The following is a 20041-nucleotide window of genomic DNA, read 5'->3' on the forward strand; positions in this document are numbered from 1 at the left end:
CTCACCAAGCAGATATCTGGGCCTTTTTTAAATATATCTTTGACTGTGACCTCAATAGTGAAACTTTGGTTTTCATGTGGCAAGAATTTGACTGTGTGTTATACTATGTTGAGCTGGATTCTGATTCTTGGAATTTCTACCCACCTGTTCAAATCAGTTTCTGAATCATGTTAGGAAAATGCCTTCCTCTTCTTCAGAAAATTATAAACATAGAACCCAGGAGTTCCTATTGAAAGTATATTTTTCACATCTTTATGTCTCATTTTCAAAGAGAAGACAGTAGGATTTTTAAGGAAGTAGTTATTCATTTCCTAGTCATTCCAAACCCCTGAATTTGAAAATATTATAGCGGAAATCAAAATGTCATTAAAATCAGAAAAAACTAGCATAAATTAATATAGCTTCTATGCTATAGAAGGAGTAGATAGTTTGGTGAATGGAAAGCAATAAAAAGAAATTCCAATGACAAGTACAAGCTATATATTGGAGTATTGGAGTAATTTCTGAGACAAATTGATATGTGACTAAACGTCTGTTATCAGATGCCTGTATACAATATAAACAAATTGAATGAGCCTATGGAATAGAAGACACACCTCAGCAATATACAGGAATTACAAGGTATCAGCAGGGATTTAGAGTTACACAGATCTGGGCTCCAATTTTCCATGCTGTGTACATTTTTTAAACATGATGAATCTCAGTTTCTTATTGGTGAGTAGGTCATTAAACCATCTCATTGAATTAGCTATAAGGATTATATAAAATAATTTTATAATAAGTCTATCATTAAATGTTTGTTATAATTTTTTTTAGTTTTTGTATTACTAGAAGTTTAACTTTTGATGCTCTGAAACTTTTCTCTACAACATTGCAACATATATAAGGATTCAAAATATGTACATGTATGTAAGGAAAAATGAAGATATTACTAACATGAAGGGATCAAAGGAAGAGAAACATCATATCAAAACAGAATGTACACTGAATGAGAACTTGGTAATCATTTGTATAAAAGTTTGACTAACTCTAAAGAAGAAAGCTAGCTTTGGTTTATTTGACCCCTATAATACAATTTTTCCTAGAGAAAAGTTAATAGCACTCTGTTTAAGAACAACTGTGAAAATCTGAATTCCCTAGTTTCTTCCTACTATTTAAGACCACTTCAGGACATCAGTAACTAGAATCATCCATATGCCCCAAAGGAAATATTTAAGAACTCCTCTAGGATCCCAGAATTCTACAGGCAATCAACCAAGTAGAGTTTTATAGGTTTTGTATTTACTTGTTGGTTGCTGAAATTTCAGGTGATACAGTTTGTCTTGTAGTCATGCGCTCTAAATATGTCAAAATAGTTGAACAAGTGCTGTTGTGTTTTGCCCAGGAATCCAGAAGATTTATGTTCCAAACACTGAGAAATATGAACTTGGAGTTGTCAAATAAAACTTATGGAATAACTTAAAGATGTAGGGATATCCGGGGCAAGTTAGTTTTCCCATTCAAGTAAGCTTTTAAAAAGAAGGCTTTCGTTTTTACCTTAAATTTACTCTATACTTTGATATATGGTGGTGAAAACCCAACAAGAGGGTTTAGTAAAGAATCACAGTTGAAACTGCAACATATGCCTGAGAGGAAAAATGTAAAACTTATGAAGTCCAAAGGCTAAAGTGGGAGGAACTATCAAAAAGGCCTGAACAACTTAGGTATGATTCTGACTCATCTTCTTTCATGAGAACAGAAGAAGATTGCTCTCTTAGGACACAAAATTTTCTTATCTGATCTACTATAATAGAACTCTCATTAATGTCCTTTCTATGTCCCTTCTAAGCTCAAATGCTTTAACACCCAATGCAAACCAGTATAATACAGAAATCTAATAATATTCCTTCCTTGATTAATAATTCTGAATGCATCACTACAAGAGAATAGCTTCCCAACTTTTTTAGCCCATCATCCCCTTTCCAGGAAAAAAATTACTCAGCACACCCTAGAAATCTACCATGTAAGAAAGCAAGCACAATATACTTCTAATTGTATCTAAAATTTTACTCCAATTGCACCAAGAAAGGGGACATTGCATACTTTGAAAACTGTCAAAGAAACTGCATAGAGGATTAAGAACAAATTCTCTTCCCCAGTAGGGTTTTTAAGATCCTCAATAATAAAACAACTGATTACCTTTATTAAATTTAATCTTGAGTGACTCTGGGCTAATACAATATCTTCCAATCAAACCTACCAAGATTAACAAACATCTCCCAACTCTTACCAGCAGCTCTTAATCACTCAATTTTCCTCAGTCACTTTAGATATCCATCATGATCTCTTCTAAAGAGATCCTTCTAAAGAGCAGTGGTCCTCAAACTACGACCCACAGGCCACATATTGTATTTGTTCCAGTTTTGTTTCTTCACTTCAAAATAAGATATATGCGGTGTGCATTGGAATTTGTTCATAATTTTTATTTTCTCTATAGTCCAGCCCTCCAACCAACTGTCTGAGGGATAGTGAACTGTCCCCCTGTTTAAAATGTTTGAAAACCACTGCTAGAGAACCACTTTTTTTTTTAACTATTTTCATATAGCTAAACTGAAATTATATTTTTCTAGTCTCTTCTCTGCATGGCTCTATTTAGAACTGGACATGAAGAAATGTGCTGAAGATGCTGATAAAAGAGAGGGAGGGGCCATATCTTTGAGAAAGTTCAAAAGATACCTGAGAACCACTAAATATCAAGCACATTCCTACTGATCTAATAACTCACCACATACAGGTAGCAAACTTATCTCATTAACTTTATTAGACTTCTCTAAGTCTAAAACTAGGCAAGTATAAAATACCATGATTAAGTGTACTAAGTTCTACTGTAGGCTACCACAGTGCCAAGATAAATAGATTAAGAAGGAGTTAGGGCTAAAGTTTGTCTACATAAATTCCAGAATGCTCTCTTCTACTAATATATTCAGTTTCTCACCCTGATTTTCTGCTTACCACAAATACAGAAATTATCTTACCATCTTCATAGACACTTCCCCCAAGGTTCTTAGTGACTATTTTCTTTTTTACACTTTGAATCTTTCTTTGCTTATACAACAATTATAGTCTTAGCCCTATAATAAATTCCATTCACCATTACATTCATGCACATACTATTTGCTTTTTTTATCAAACCCTAAGTCTGTACATCTTCCCTGTTCATCTCTTTAGAGAATCAAAATGTTTAGCACATCAAATGTACCTCATTCACTTTTTCTAAATAATGGTCTTCATCTAAGTTTCAAAAATGCCTATCATATTTTAAGTTACTTATACATTCTTCCAAAATTTATACACCTGTGTATATCTTATCTATCATAATATTTATGAACATTTACTCCCTAAGAACTGTGCTTGTAATGATTAAATTTTAATCTTTTTGCCAGTATTTTGCCTAGAGTACTCAGAAAATATTTGCATTCCAACACAATAAGTGAGCTGCCCATCCCTATTCCTTTTTAAAAACAAAGGTCACTGGTCACTGATGGGGTCAGTGTGATAATCCAGGACATAGGTTGCTTGCCTTCTTTTCAGATAAACAACCAATATTCTAATTCCAGTACCCACTATGGTCATCAAGTCCTGCCAGAATTGGTATCTGAGGAAAGAGCCAATAGTAAGGCCTGAGCACTATATGGGCCCAAAAAAAATAAATAAAATAAAATAAAATAAAATCAGAGGTCACTAAAACCCAATACATGACATAGTCCCACATATATAAAGTTCCAATACTCACCTTACCTTTCTATTCTTTATTCTAATCATACACATAATTTTAAACGTTTTCATAGATTTCCTAGTATATATTAAAGCAGGATAAGCACATAGTATAATGAAAAAATCATTAAAGAAATATGTGCCAAAAGCAAACAGAGACAGCATACAATGAAAGGGGAAAAGGATAGAAAATTTATGATAGATGACACAATTTTAAAAGGATATCAGTTTGCACCATTTAGTATATGAGTATATGAGATCACTTCAATAAATTTGAAAGGTTTTATGGTCTATTCCAATATAATGTCTTGAATCAGCAAGATTAAGTACTGTTATATATTTTAAAATAATATTCTGAAATTATTTTTGCAACAAAATTTTAAAAGAACAAGTTGCATTGAAATTTTGGGGGCTGGGAGGAGACACCCAGTGGCTCTTAAAGCTTAATCCTTGCTCTGCATTCAAGAATCACTCCTAGAAGAAGTTGGGGGACTATATGTAGTGCCAGGTATGGAACCCACTTCAGCTGTGTTCAATAGTCCTCTGACTATACTATTGATCTGTCTGAAATTACACCATTTTTAAATCCTGTGGTAGTTGACAGTCTCAGATAAAGAATGTTGCTTACTTCATCATGCATTCAAAAAATTACCGTAGTGAATGTCAACTATCCTAAGATACTTCCCTATACACAATGTGCAAACAAAAATAATGTGTATATATATATATACACATATATATATGTTCATTGTGCATAGACCTTTCGCCAAAGAAAATTGTCAAATGTAGATGTAGAAAGATAAAAATTCACATATTTTTGTAAAGAAAAAATGGTATTGTAAATGAGCACAATATTCATTCTTTATAAAGAAGCAAGCAAAACAATCAACTAAATAGGACTGAATGAATCATTACTATCTTCTTCAAGGGCAAAATAAACTGCAACTAGAATGCAACTTCTTTTCTTGCGCATACAACCTTTGACTTATTTCTCTGCCAGACATCTCTACACAGCAGGATATGTCCTAGGAGACCATAAAGGTGCTACAACCCAATACAATTTGTTTTAGAATGAAAATGTGGCTAATCACAGGGAAATATACCTGATTCTATTATCACAGCATCCCCCCAATGTACACTTTAGAAACTGTGACACTCTTTAATTTTCTGAGGCTTGCAACGAAAATTTAAAACTTTCATAGGATTGCAGTAAGAATTTAATTAATCACTAAACATAGCTCCAGGCACTCAAGAAATACTAGATCAATATTAGTGATTATGACAAGCAAGAGGTCCTAAACTTCCAGCAAACTCTAAATTAGTCCCATTAAGTTTTATCTGGGGTAAAAACTGAGTAGTGTGCTGCTTTTGCCTACTTACCAAGAATGCCCTGGGGCTACAACTAGAATGCTAAAGAATTTTCCAGCAAACCAGGTCCAGACTTTAAAGGAAAATGTTTAGAAATCTACAGCAGGGCCTGAGCAGTGGAGCAAGCAATAGGGCATTTGCCTCACTTGCGGCTGACCTAGGACAGAACTTGGTTCGATCCCCCAGCATCCCATATGGTCCACCAAGCAATTTCTGACTGCATAGCCAGGAGTAACCCCTGAGCATCACCAGGTGTGGCCCAAAACCAGAACAAAAAAAAAAAAAAGAAAAGAAAAAAGAAATCTACAGCAGATATTTGGAGGCAAGAGAAAGCAAACTTGTGCTTTTTACTGCTGTCATTTGATCCCCTGGACTGACTTCTACCTTCCAAAGTATCCAGAGTGCTAGAATAGGCCCTGGGGGGTTGGGGGGATGTTAATCACTGTTTATATGATTTGAGCTTTAATATTTTTCAAGAAAAGTTAATTAAACAAGTACAACTGAAAAAAAACTGTGTACTGAATCAAGTGTAGAAAAATTATTTTGTTCAAAAACAGCTCAAATGGCCTAAGCACAAACTATGCTGCAGGCATTGTGCTAAGCACTTCATGTACATAGTTAATCCTAACAACAGATCAACTCCAGTGCCAACAACGCAGATGAACAAACATGTTTAGTGATATTAAATAGTTGTTTCATATCCCAGAGGTAGAGAATAATATTATCCTCACATCTTAATCTAAGCCCCATATTTTCCCACAATATGCTCATGATTATTACACTATTTGAAAGACTACACATTCCCTCACCAATTTGATACAATTTTTGAACAAACATAACACACATGAAATGCAACAAATAAGGCGATTAAAATATTCAGGACATATCTTAAAATCAAAGAAGAAAATAGTACAGTGATCCAACTTGCCCAAGATCAAATACTGGCTCAACCACTGACTGATCCTGTGATTTCAGGTTTTAGTTTCCTATGAAACAGTAGTGATAATATCACCTGCCTTTTTGAGTTATTTTAAGATTTCAATAGACTAATATAAAGTACCTAAGACAAACAGAAGAGATGTTTGATATATTCATTATAAAGATACCTTTAATTTTCATTACTAAGCCAGTAAGGAACTTTACATTTTGAAGAATCAAGTATGTTTAGATTTAAGAGTTCAGAAGAAGGAATTGATCTCGTAGAGGAAGGAGTAAACTTGTCTTCCATGCGCTTACACTTGAGTATAGCATTTTTCAGGAATTGATGCCCACAACTTAAGAAAATACTCCCAAGTCCAGGGGCTGAAGCCATAGTACAGCCGTAGGGCATTTGCCTTGCACACAGCTGACCCAGGATGGACATTGGTTAGATCCCTGGTCGACCCATATAGTCCTCCAAGCCAGGAGCAATTTCTTAGCACATAGCCAGGAATAACCCCTGAGCATCACCGGGTGTGGCCCAAAGCCATAAAACAACGAAAAGTACTCCAAGTCCAGTGTTTTGACATACTGATTTCATAAAGCACCTCCACAAGAACAATAGTTTATAGATTATTTGAACTTCGCATCACTACATGTTTCATGCAACATTACATGAAGCATTCAACCGTTACTTAATCATTTTGGAATAAGTTGGCATTGGCTAAGAGATAAGAAAGAAATATGGTTTTACCAAATGACGTAAAAATTCTCAAGGTAAAAAAAGCTAAGAAAGATCTATCAATGAGTTCAATTTTTTTTCTCCTTGCTTCCTAGGAGCCTAAATAATGGCAAAACTGTTTATCATCTTATAAATAAGTGTTTCCACTTTTTTATTTTTTTGCTACTGATGGTCCAAAGAATGCCAAATCTGGTCGCCATCCTATTTAATTTTAGTGATATTTTGTTGTGTTTTGCATCAAATTCAAGCACCCTACCAGAGCGAGAAAACACTGTGATTAAGGCTCTGCTTACTTAGATTCTTGTTTTCAGTATTTATCTTCCTCCTTCCTTGTATTTGTCAGCTTAATCATGACATCTTAGTTCTATACAACTTTTTATTCCACGTTATCTTCTCAGAAAAATCCCACCCTACCCTGTCTTTTAAAATGGTCCTCTCCCATATTGATGAATCATTGTTGTTAATGTTGTCTTCTTGGTTAATAATTTCTTTAAGGGTGGGGAAAATGTTTAGGAGACACAGAGGTCGTTTTCAGCAATTCTCAGCAGCAGGCCTTTATTAGAAAAAATGATGGTTCAATGTAGGGCTAAAAATGAGATGCTGCTTGGGACTTAGAGTGATGCGTGAAACCCTGCAGTGCCAGATACTAGCCAACCTACATAGGATATGCTCAGACACCCCACAATCACACCTATCAGTACTCAGTTATCCAACCAGGATCAGGAGCATTAATCCTATATTGTTTCCCTGGTTTGAGTCACTAGTTTCTTATACTAAAGTCATTTTTATTGCTTCTGTCCATTTGTTGTATGCTTATTCTTTTTATGTTCCTCTCTCAAATTATCCTAAATAGAAATCACTTGAAACCTCTGATTCCTATTTTTTGGACAATATTGTATAGATCAGTATTTTACAGTTATGCTATATATGGGATAGGTAAAAAAGAATAGAAATACATAAATATGCATATGCACCTACATCTGATTCATTCTTATTCCAACAACATTCTAGATGTATATTCAGCATTCTAAATATATATGCATACATGTGCATAACACATTTTTTCATTTTGATAGTTACATTGTCTTTGCTTTTTTCCAGTTCTATTTTTCTCTGTTCCTTGTGAACAATTAATTATACTCAAAATCTATCTACACATCTATGTATTTATCATTTCTCACTTTTTTAGACACAAATAATCTAAGCAGCTGAGATGTAACAGTGAGCAAAACCAAGGTCCCAGTTCTTTTAGACTTTTATCTACAGTTGAGAATTCTTGAGCAGTAAATAAGCAAAGTCTAAATAATTCAATGTAATATGAACGTTAAGAGTGAAAATTTTGCTAAAAGAGCTGGATCATATGCCAATCATGCAGAAATCCTGAGAATAATCTCCAGTACTTCATGGTCCACCAAAAGCCGGGTCCCTAATCAGGAACAGCTCCATGCATTACCAGTTATAGCAATTCTATGTAAAAATGTGAGTATACATTTAAAAGTAGATGTATAAGACAAAAGATTAATATCCAAAAATGAGAGAAAATGCACAGGACTACACACATAGAGTAACACAATCAGAGTGATGAAAAGGGCAACTAAGTTTTTTAAAGTGAGCAAAAGGCATGATAAATGACTAAATAGATACTTCTCTAAAGAAGATGAAGTATGCAGGTGGTCCACAGACAAACAATAACATCTTCAACATAACTTGTTATCAGGGAAATGCAAATCAAGTAGAAAATGAGAAATTACATCACACCTGAGAGAATGGTTTGAACCAAAAATACTGTTTGATGGTGAATTTGCAATGAAAAAGTAAACCTATACCACTGCGGGTAATAATAGAAAAATAAAGCAGCCTATTAAAAAAGATTAGTAAGGGTCCTTTAACAATATGCAAATTTCATCTGACTCAGCAAAATCATTCTGAAGTAATGAAAATATTAATTGAATCGATATTTTTCATATCTATGTGATATATAACGATAGTCTATAAGTATATAAAATGGAATATGTAAGCTTTTAAAAGATCTTATAAAAACAAGAGAGATAGTAGGAGTTGAGGCACGTGCCTTACATTAAAGCACTTCTGATTTGTATGCTTGCACCACATATGTTTCCCTGAGTCCTCAAGCCCAGAGGTAGGAGTAACCCCAACAATCATGAGGTGTGGTCTAAAAATAAGAACAATGATTCATGTATATCTTTTGGAATAATATTGACAGAACATGTGTTGAATCCATTAAGTGAAATAAGTAGGCTGATAGATTATGATCATATAGTTTTACTCATGTACAGAACATGAATATGTAAAACAAGCAAACTAGCCAGAAACAACAAAACTAATTCTTAGGCTCAGAAAAAAAAATATGGTGGTTACCAAAGGAAGAAGAGGTGGGAGGAATGAGCAGATGGGTCTATGTGCTAGTTGAATGGCATTGGGACTGTGGTGGTGGGAGTGGAGAAAAATCACACATATATTGAGATGTGAATCTAAACCCTTTAAAATCCATCATGGTAAACCAATATGAAAAATCTTAATGAGTTAATTTTAAGATGCTTCTGGAAATTGAAGACAGAGCAAGTACTTGGAGAAAGCATAAATCAGAGGACAGGAATCATAAATAGCAGGAGTAGGGATGGAAAGCACGGTGAAATGCAACCACAATTTGTCACTGGTCAAATTTCTTCTCCACATGAAAAGCTTTCCTGATATTTTTAAGTAAATGCATATTAACTTCCTAATCTTCCCTTTTCATTGTTTACTAAACTGGAAAGCATTGCCATAGACAAGCTGAGACATCCGTTCACTTTACTTCCCTTCTCCATTTGAATCTCATCAAATGACTGAATTTGGGGACAAATTGTTCTACAGAATGAACAACGGAAAGATAGAGAGAAAATATAATGAAAGGGGTGCTTGTTTCACACATGACCAACCCAAATTTGATCCTTATATCGTCCCCAAGCACTGTCAGGAGTAATTCCTGAGTGCAAAGCCAAGAGTAAGCTATAAGCACAGCTAGATGTGGCCCAACTTTCCCACTGCACGGCACCCCCTCAAGAAAAAAAGGATGAATATAAAGAAATTAACATTTATGAAATGTCTTTTTAGGTTCCAGATATTAAATATTATGTACTTAATATATACACATACACATTATACAAATAATATCTGACATTATATATTATGTAAGCTTAAAACAGATTTAGTATGGAGAAAGAGTATGCTTTCATACTCCGCAATCAATAAGTAGACTAAAGGAACTAGAGATATAGTACAATGGGTAAGGAGTTTTCCTTGAAGACAGCTGACTCAGGCCTAATTTTGGCTCCCTATAGAGTACACCAAACACTGCCAGAAGTTATCCCTGAGCATAGAGCCAGAAGTTAGCCAGGCACACAACTGAGTGTGCTACAACTTAACCCTCACCTCAAAAAATTAAAAAATAAGTAAAAATAAATGAGTAAACTAATTGGGCAAGTTTGAGAAAACAGCAATATCTAAAATTTAAATTAGTTCTAATTCCAAAGACAACTAATTTTTCACTATCCACTCACTACCCAGTAAATATCCCCACCCATATATTTATTTACCTTAATCAGTAATTGACAATTTGACATCTGATCTTCCACAAAACTAATATTTAGCTAGTACACATTATCACACTTAAGTGATATTTCCATAAGGTAAAAAGAACTCATTTTTTTATTTCTACAAAGTGAAGTTTCTTCCATGAAGACTAAATTAATTCAAAAGAAGCAGAAAAGGGGACTGAAGAAACAATAAAGTAACTGCATACAAGAGGGTGAGGGTGCAGATCATTCATACCACAAAAGAGCTTGAGAAAGGGAACCGCTGGATTTCCTTCTCAGAATCAACTAGGAGAACCCCCTCTAAATTAAAGGAAATATGTACTCATAAATGTTCAATTCAAAATAAAAGAAAACATTGTACCCCATTATTTCTTTATAGAAAACTTGGTGATTAAAAGTGGTAGAAAGATTTTATATGGGACCATAGAGATAGTATGGAGGTAGGGTGTTTGCCTTGCATGTGGAAGTATGGTGGTTCAAATCCCCGCACTCTGTATGGTCCCCTAAGCCTGCCAGGAGCGATTTCTGAGCCTAGAGCCAGGAGTAACTCCTGAGCGCTGCAGGGTGTGACCCAAAAACCAAAAAAAAAGAAAAAAATAAAGATTTTATATACAAGAGCTTTTATTTCATTTTCCAAATAATAAATATTTATGAAAAAAAATTTTTTTCTAATATCTACAACTCTAAATCTGAGAGAGGAAACAGTTTGCAGGTCTGGGAATGTAGCAAAGGCTCTAAATCATCTCGTTATGTTTATACAAAATGTCTCTGTGGATCTGACTCTTTGTGTAATGTTCATTTATGATTCTCACTGAGACCAATCAGGCTTTCTTGTATAAGTGGGAGTCATGTTGTTGACATGCCATAAAGGTCTGCTTCTTTGGAAATATCTGTGATCTGGGGCTCAATACTTATAGTGCTAAAGCCCTTGGATGGTGGGGAGTTACCAGGGTAGTGGGGAGTTGCCTCAGTTAAGTCGGGTCAAGAACATGATATTTTGAAGAAAATAATTGTTGCCCCACACATGCTAGGTTTGTGCTCTCACACTGGAAGCGGGGAGAGACTAATATCAGAGTCTCTGCTTTTAGTCTTTAATGGCATCTCCCAAGTCATTATAGTATAGATTCATGGAATAATGTACCACAAGAGAATGCCTCAACTTAAACCTGAATTTTAAAGATGATAAAAAAAATAGCATTTGGAGAAAGAAATGCAGCTAACCATTATCAGGACTGGTGCACTGAACAAGTAGGAGGGAAAATGCATAAGCTCAAGTAATAAAGGTAGATTTCAAGCCCAGATCCACTACAGGCTGACTGTATAGACTCAGCATATAGTTAGCCTCTAAGAGCATAAAAATTATCATTGGCAATACTTTCATATTTGAAATAAATATAAATGTATGTATGTACATATATGTGTACATAAATTTATACAAAATAGGCATTTTAAGAAAAACATTTAGGTAAACAAAAAAAATTTTACAACACTGAATCCTTTTAGACATGCATTTTAATTATAATATAATAAATTTTAAAACTGCATATATCTTACTTTTAATAAATATGATAGCCATCAAAGGGATTATGAAATGAGTTCTATTATTCTCTTTTTATGTGACAAAAATGAAACCAAAATCTTTGCCAAAATCAAACCTAGGGAGATTGGTTTGATGTCCAAGTCAGAGGAGATACAATTTTAGGTCACCATAGCATGTAAGGTAACTGCTTTAAAAAACTATGTTACATAATTGTCATATATTTTTCAGATATCAGAGTTTATAAACTGCTTGCTCTTTTGCTTTTAGCATTGAATCAGAAAGGTGGAAACCAATGTAATCATAAGGACTTAGAGATGTCAGTTAGGTAGAAAGCAGAGGCATCTTTTAGATATAAACTCAACAGGAAATTTCACCCATTCTTTTGTCCTATTACATTAAATAATAGTTTGGACTGATGTGAGTTCTTCACTGCTTTTATAAATATTGAGATTACAGTTCATTGCAACTGCCCACTTTTCCTTAAACTTTCTACTTTCTTGCAGGTAAATATACTTATGATACTTGACAATGGTCTTGTTATCAATATATTACAGGCCTGGAAGTCAGTGTCACCCTTCACTGTGTTTGCTGACTGTCTTTTATTATTGGGATTTTTTTTTATCATTGAGCCAGGGTGCCCATTCACATTAATGTTTATGACTCCTTATCATATGTCTAACAACAAGATTAAGAAAATTAAAGTAAATTTATTAGTCTGTAGAGATAGCCTTTAAGATAATTAAAGATGTAATGATGGATTTAAAAAAAACTATACCTGACATAATATTAGTCCATTCATTGTTCATTCAATTCTACATCTCTCCAACTGAAAGCACTGTGCTAGGCAATTGCATGATTAACAATGCCTTTAGTTAGTCACTAATCAAGGACTTGGGCAAAGTCACAAAGGGACATATTACTAGTTCAGAGAAAACCATCAATCAATCAATTACAATAGATATAGAAGATGTTATAAACATCTCAATGTGTTTTTAGAACTAAAAAAATATCAAGAAAAAAATTGAGATGAAAGTTTGGAAGGAAGTAAAGAGAATATTAGCAGAGGTCAAGGTGCAATATGAAAAATAGAGAGGAAGTATTAATGAATCTAGTCTTATACCTTCAAATTTTAAAGAGTGCTTAGTAAACACCATAATTTGGACCAAAAGCTTTGTCCTCAGTCACACAGTGATTCTAACTCCAATTGGGTAACCTTGAGAAAGACACAGTCTCCTTGAGCCTCAGTTCTTTCATATGTAAAAGTCAGGCAATAATATATATCTGAGAGTTCTTTTTATGAACTTAAATGAAATGACAGAAGTACATGCACCAATGAATGCTGATTTTTCTTGCCCTCCTCTGTTTGACCGAAAAATAGATTTCCTGGCATAAAACAATAAGGATATTTTTCTTTATTCCCTTTTGCCCCTTTTAGCCTTGGCTTTTGCTAAGAAATATGAGGACAGAATTTTAGAGGAGAAAGTAATTTTAAAGAAAAAATAGCGGAAGAAACTTAAGAAATTGTTAGTTCCAGTGTTCTCCATTTTGGACTCAAAGGTAAAGTGACTTTTTCATCATGGTCAAGGCATCCGAAGTTCTGAATGGCAGATAGCAATGGGGTTAACTGATGGTTTAAGTTGTGGTCAATTCTAGCCTCAGACGCCACACAACTTACAGCCCTAAAATATGAAATTCATAGATGAGACTGAGCATTTATACTTGCTTTTGCTGTGAGATAGATTACACTGCTTTCACACTTTTTGTCTCATTTGCTAAAACATAGTCACGGTCTGATCACCAAGGCTGAATAAAATTGCACATATAAAACAATAAAAATCAATATGGATTTCAGTAATTGACAAGCACTTAACTGTGGGTTTTTTGCAAATTAAGAAATTTATACATTAGAACCAGTGACGAAAGAAATGATTTTTCATGGAAATTAAATGTCCGCTATGATTCTATGATTCTGAGATAAGGGCTTCCAAATAGACTTCCTTCCATGTCCCACTTCTCAGCTAAATGATTGATGCCATCTCAACAGTGTGACTTGCCTCAGATGCTAGTCATGGTCAAATTCCACATGGTCTCAGCTGCAAGAGTTCATCAGAATAAAGTTAATCTAGGAAATAGAAACACACTATAGGTAGAAACTATGCAGGGGCAGGAATATAAGGTAGCACCAGGGCTCTTGACTTTCATGCAGCTGATCCAGGATGGATCTCATATGGTTCCCCAAGTCAGGAGCAATATCTGAACGCAGAGCCAGGTGTAACCCCTGAGCATCACAGGGTGCCCCCCCCCCAAAAAAAAAAAAGAAACCGTGCATTCTCATTTTCAAAAATGGTGGAGAAGGGAAGTTGATCCAAGGAATGGCTAACTTGAATTAATCCCCCAAAGTACTAGATACCAAAAGTTGGATTACCTTCTTTCATCTACTTTGGAGAATCTACTTCTCTCACAGTACAATTTCCAAAACAGGCTCAGAGCAAGGTAGGTGGCTTTCTTTAATATTTCACCAGCAAGGTAACAGTGACTCACCAGATCCTACATCTGTGTCTCCAGCAAAAGTCTAACAAAGTTGAGCAATAGGTAAAATTGTATCTATATTAGAGATTTCTTTCTCCCATCTGTCTCTTCTGATTTCCTCCAGTCATAGTTTGCTTTTCTAATTGAGCCAGGTAAGATGCTAGCTGCCTACCTTTTGGCAAAAGCAAATATATGCTTCTGAATGCCAAAAGCAAGGAGCAAAATGTTTCTCCCAGGACTGCATTTGCAAGCCTTTTTGCTTGTAGCAAAGCAAAGCAGCCTGATGGCCTGTGGGGAGTTTCAACACATAAATGGCCCCATTGCCTGGACTGAACCAGATCTGTTTTCTTTCCTACCTAAGCCAGCAGCCATCGGTTTCCACAGGGAGATCTGAAAGTCAGTTTCTCAAGCAAGTCATGGTCTTTGTGGGTTTTTTTTTTTTTTTTTTCTGAAAATGCCATCTCTTCCTACAGTTCTATTTCATCCTTTAACCCACAGAAAGGAAGTGGAAAATGCTATGGTCATTCATGATGTTTGTTCCTCAATCTTTTTACTAATCTGAGAAATAATCTGAGGAAGGTTGAGGGGAAAATGTACTCAAAACAGGAAGGAAACGTGACAAAGAATTTGTATCGTCAAAGAACCCGCCTCCTAGGGTGCTAACAACACACATAGAAGACTAGGAAGGCTATGTCATTGCTTTGAAACTTCTGAGAATTGGCCCCATAAACTTCACTGAGCATGTTTAAGAATGGTTGATTTAGGAGGGAAATTTTCCTCTTTGGGACACAAAGGAAACATTATTATCACCACCCAAAAAGATCAATCTAATAACTGAAAGAAACTGCTAAAGATCTCTTTGAAGAGGTGACAGGGTGTGATGGGGAAAGCAAAAGAAGAAGAAAAAGAAGAAAATATGAACCCTATTCCTAATCTGACACTAAAATAACCATGTCACTCATGGTGACTGCCCATTATTCAGTCTCATCAATTTCTTCTCAAAATACTGACATCAGCAAAGAGAAGATATCATTTAATGCATACCTTCTCAGTACAGGTAAACTACTTTATTCCACTTAATATAATACTCCCATAAGTCATTGGGGTAAACTCTCTGCCTCAACCCTATTTTAGAATCAGATTAAAAACAGAAGCTGTAAATGGTAAGATTAAATTCTCAGTATTATGTAGCTACACAGAAACTGAGGCTGGGTTTTTAATTTGACCCAACTATTGGATTCCTTTCATTCTCAGTTTTTGGTTCATTCTGTCATGGCTATTCAAAATGAGCCTGGAATGTAATATATATGTCATACACTTTGAAAATTTCGAAGTTTATGCATGAATGTGAAAAGGAAGCAACAATCTGAACAAAGAGAAACATTACATCTAAGTAGTCTTTCCTTGAGAACCAGACTAGGGAGTATTTGCCTTGCTTGTGGCCAACCAGAATTAGATCTGTGACATCCCTGAACTCAAAGTCAACTAGTCTTGAGCACTGCCACAGTCCAAGAAAAAAAAATAGCAGTAAAACCAGGTGATTAACTTTCAATCTCCCTTCCATCCCCTTGTTCTGACCTTATTTTGAACCTTTTTCCTTTTCTCTACAAGTTCCCAATCTCTCAGGCTTGTGTGCAGATGTATCCTGGCCAGCTCATCACAATGCGTGCACATGAAATAGGCTGACAGTATGGAGGGAGCATATTCTCTGCAAATGTTTAGTGCAGCAGCTACTGAGGAAGGCATCACCAAGCTCCCTCCATCCTTCAAAATGTATCACACCCCTTCATGCACTCTTCAGTGCCACAAGCAAATGCAAAGGTCTGTGAAGGAAGCAGCCAACTAAAAATGCTGGATGCTCAACTTAGGCACTTAGAACATAGCTAAGAGATAATGGTATGAAGTAAATCATAACTGTATGAAGTTAATCTGAATAAAATCAATTGTTCTTAGTAGGTGGGTGTGCATGAGGGAGATATTTCATCTTAATATGTCAATTATAAAGCCAGACTAGGATGATCCTGTGAGAGTTATTTGTGTTAAAATAAGAAAGTGTGTGTTGATAGGGAACTGGATCTGATAATATCACTGCATATTCCAAAAGAAATAAAGGAAACATTTGTTGTATTCCTATTGGAGTTGAACTCTATAAAGGTGCTTGTCTGACCTTTATAAGGAATAAGTGAAATAAATACTTAACATAGACTTAAAATAGTCTATGATTTTAGATAAAATTTCCAACTTCTCTGCCTATCTTCCTACCTCTCCTAAGGAAAATCCCAAATCAGAGACTCAACAGACCTAAGGTTTAATCTAAATACATCAAGGAAGAGGTATCCTTGAGTAACTTTATAATACATGATTTTATGCAAGCCAGGATGCCATATTCAGAGTTGCAGATAGGCAACCTTTAGGAAACACAATATAAAAGCACAGAGGGAAGAAGAAGAAGGAAGGAAGGAAGGAAGGAAGGAAGGAAGGAAGGAAGGAAGGAAGGAAGGAAGGAAGGAAATGTAAAGATTTTTCTGGTTCTTATCAAATCTTTCTGAATTTAAATAACTTTTTGGTAGCATGAAATAACTTATCAAAAATCACTGTTTTCAAAATACATTCTCCTTGGTTATTAAATAACACCAATAACACTGTCAATAATACTTATTATTAATTTCAGCCTGACTATAGCCCAGCTTTGTGATCATGTTATTTGAGTTACTCCATGGCAGTCTTCTAGTTACACTTTAATCTCTTTTATTTAAGTGGGGGGAAAACATATGAAAGGGCCTGATACACTAGGTAGAGCACTTGCCTTGCATGTGGCTGACTATCTCCAGAACTCCAAGTGGTTTCCCAGCCACTGGGATGCAGGGAGGAAGAGGGAGAGGAGAGGGAAAGAAAGAAAGAAAGAAAGAAAGAAAGAAAGAAAGAAAGAAAGAAAGAAAGAAAGAAAGAAAGAAAGAAAGAAAGAAAGAAAGAAAGAAAGAAAGAAAGAAAGAAAGAAAGAAAGAAAGAAAGAAGAAAGAAAGAGAGCGAAAAAGAAAGAAAGAGAGAAAGAGAGAAAGAGAGAAAGAAGAGAAAGAAAAGAAGAAAAGAAAGAAAGAAAGAAAGAAAAGAAAGAAAGAAAGAAAGAAAGAAAGAAAGAAAGAAAGAAAGAAAGAAAGAAAGAAAGAAAGAGAAAGAAAGAAAGAAAGAAGAAAGAAAGAAAGAAAGAAAGAAAGAAAGAAAGAAAGAAAGAAAGAAAGAAAGAAAGAAAGAAAGAAAGAAAGAAAGAAAGAAAGAAAGAAAGAAAGAAAAAGAAATTGAGCCTTCCCAGTAGGAAAGAAAAGAAAGAGAAAACTTGCCCGTGTTCACAGAGCTAGTGTCATTGAAAACCTGGCAAACCCTTCTGCTCAGCCCATAGTCAGCCCCGGAGATCTGCAGAGTGAAGCCACACAAGGTTTCCAGAAGAACCGGGGTTCCTCGTTTCACAACCGGTGGGTGGAAGCCAGAAACCCCGGGAATCGTCTTAAAGAGAACGCTCAAGTTTCCCTTAGTGCTTGCGATATCTCCCTCCCCTTCAAGGCGTCCCCCCTTCTCCTGGGACCCCAGAACTCCTAAAGGGGAGAGGGCTTCGGCTTTAGGAGCAAATCAAATCAATCATTCCTAAATATTTAAGAGCCCATCCTGATGCCCGCAGCGCAGCTTCCTCCCGGGCTGGAGAGAGAACCAGGAGCCCCTAAGATCACCAGCACCGAGGTGTCGGTGGTTCCCACTTCTCCCAAATGATCTCTCCCAAAATCCAAGAGACCGCCAAGGCACAGAGCAAATGAGGGTGTGTGTGTGTGTGTGGAGAGAGAGAGAGAGAGAGAGAGAGAGAGAGAGAGAGAGAGAGAGAGAGAGAGAGAGAGAGAGAGAGAGAGAGAGAGAGAGAGAGAGAGTGAGAGAGAGAGAGAGAGAGAGAGAGAGAGAGAGAGAGAGAGAGAGAGAGAGAGAGAGAGAGAGAGAAGAGAGAGAGAGAGAGAGAGAGAGAGGAGAGAGAGAGAGAGAGAAGAGAGGAGAGACAGGAGAGAGGGAAAAGAGACATGAGAGAAAGAGGAGAGAGGAGAGAGAGAAAGAAACAGGAAGAAAGAGGAGAGGGAGAGAGGAGAGAGGAAGAGGAGAAAGGAAGAGACAGGAGAGAGGAGGGAGAGAAGAGAGAGAAGGGGAGAGACATGAGGGAGAGAAAAAGAAAGAGGGGGAGAGACAGAGAGAGGGAAAGAGGCAGGAGAGAAAGAGAGAGGAGAGAGGGAGAGAGGAAAGAGAAGCAAAAGAGAAAAAGAGGAGAGAGGGAGAGGAGAAGGAGCGAGGAGAGAGATAAGAGAGGGAGAGGAGACGGACAGAAAAAGGAGAGAGGGGGGAGACAGAGAGAGAGAGAGAGAGAGAGAGAGAGAGAGAGAGAGAGAGAGAGAGAGAGAGAGAGAGAGAGAGAGAGAGAGAGAGAGAGAGAGAGAGAGAGAGAGAGAGAGAGAGAGAAGCGAAGCTTTCGCTGCAGGGAGCCTTTGCCCGGCTGTCATGTCACCACGCTCGGGGGAACCGGGCAGCGAGACCCCGGCAGGGCTGGCTGCAAGGCGAGGGAGCCCCGCGGCGGCGAGCCGGCACATCCGTCCAACCCCCTGGGCGAAGAAGACGCGGCTCTGCCAGTCGGCGCGTTCGAGTCCGGGCTACAGAACTCACTCCCGGGCTGGAGTCTGGAGCCCGTGCCTCAGTTTACCCGTCTGTAGAGCCAGGGGTCGGCCCGCGAGGCGAGGTTTGGGAGAACCCCGGGAGCCCAAGATCCGATCCCCCCACCCTCCACGTGAACCTCACCTTCCTTCCCCTTGGGGCGTCGGGGTCTCCCCGCAGCGCTGCGGTCCGTGCGCAGGGCGCCGAGCAACCCGGGGACGCGCGACCCGGCCCGGCCAGCCTTTCCCCCCGCGAGCGTCTTACTTGGCGCTGCACTTTCTTCTTCCCCTTTCGGGGGCTCCTCCCCCAGCGCCCCGCGATTGGCGGCCGCGGGGATCGGGCTCCACCCGCCACCCGCGCTCGGATCCGGGCGGCTCCACGGGCAGCTCCTCCTCCCGCGGAGAGGAGGAGCCGGGGCACCGGTCCGCGCCCCCAAGCGCTTCGAGGCGCCCTTGGGTGGCTGTCACCGGCCCCACCGGCGCTGGGCACGGCGAGCGCGCGTCCTGCGTCTTGGCACCCAGCTTGGCGCGCGGGCTGCGCAGCCTTTGGCTTCTCGGTTCCCCCTCCCAGGAGAGATCCTCCTGTCCCTGCCTTTTAGTCATCGAGGGCCTTGACTCATCCCTCAGCCAGGCTGAGAATCCGTGCAGGCGACAGGATTGCGCCCTCAGCAAGTGTGAGTCCCAGGGAGGCAGGAGGAACCCGGTCCAGCTACTTACTCTTGGCTCTGTGAGGCCTGGCAAGAAAAGAACAAGTCTCACCTTGGAGATGTCGTGGTTTTCAGTGGAATGTGGGCACTGTCTGACCCAGGGTCTGGCACAAAGTAGGCAGTGGGCATGTGTCCATTGGGAAGACGATGGGTGCTTACTGGAGGAGATCATCTCAAAAGAATTGTTTTATTGACCCCAGCTTTTGTTCTGT

The 20041-nt window shown here is 37.7% G+C and overlaps 1 protein-coding gene across 1 annotated transcript in view; it reads right to left on the reverse strand.

Moving 5' to 3' along the window:
* The window catches only part of LOC126011858 (interleukin-1 receptor accessory protein-like), a 99208-nt gene extending 79769 nt beyond the window's left edge, over nt 1–19439 (reverse strand). Inside the window, exon 1 of the mRNA XM_049775627.1 lies at nt 19268–19439. The gene's annotated coding sequence lies outside the window, so the exon portion shown is untranslated. The remainder of the gene's footprint in view (nt 1–19267) is intronic.
* Nucleotides 19440–20041: the final 602 nt, after the last annotated feature.

This window comes from Suncus etruscus, chromosome 6, assembly GCF_024139225.1.
Source record: "Suncus etruscus isolate mSunEtr1 chromosome 6, mSunEtr1.pri.cur, whole genome shotgun sequence".
NCBI lineage: Eukaryota > Metazoa > Chordata > Mammalia > Eulipotyphla > Soricidae > Suncus > Suncus etruscus.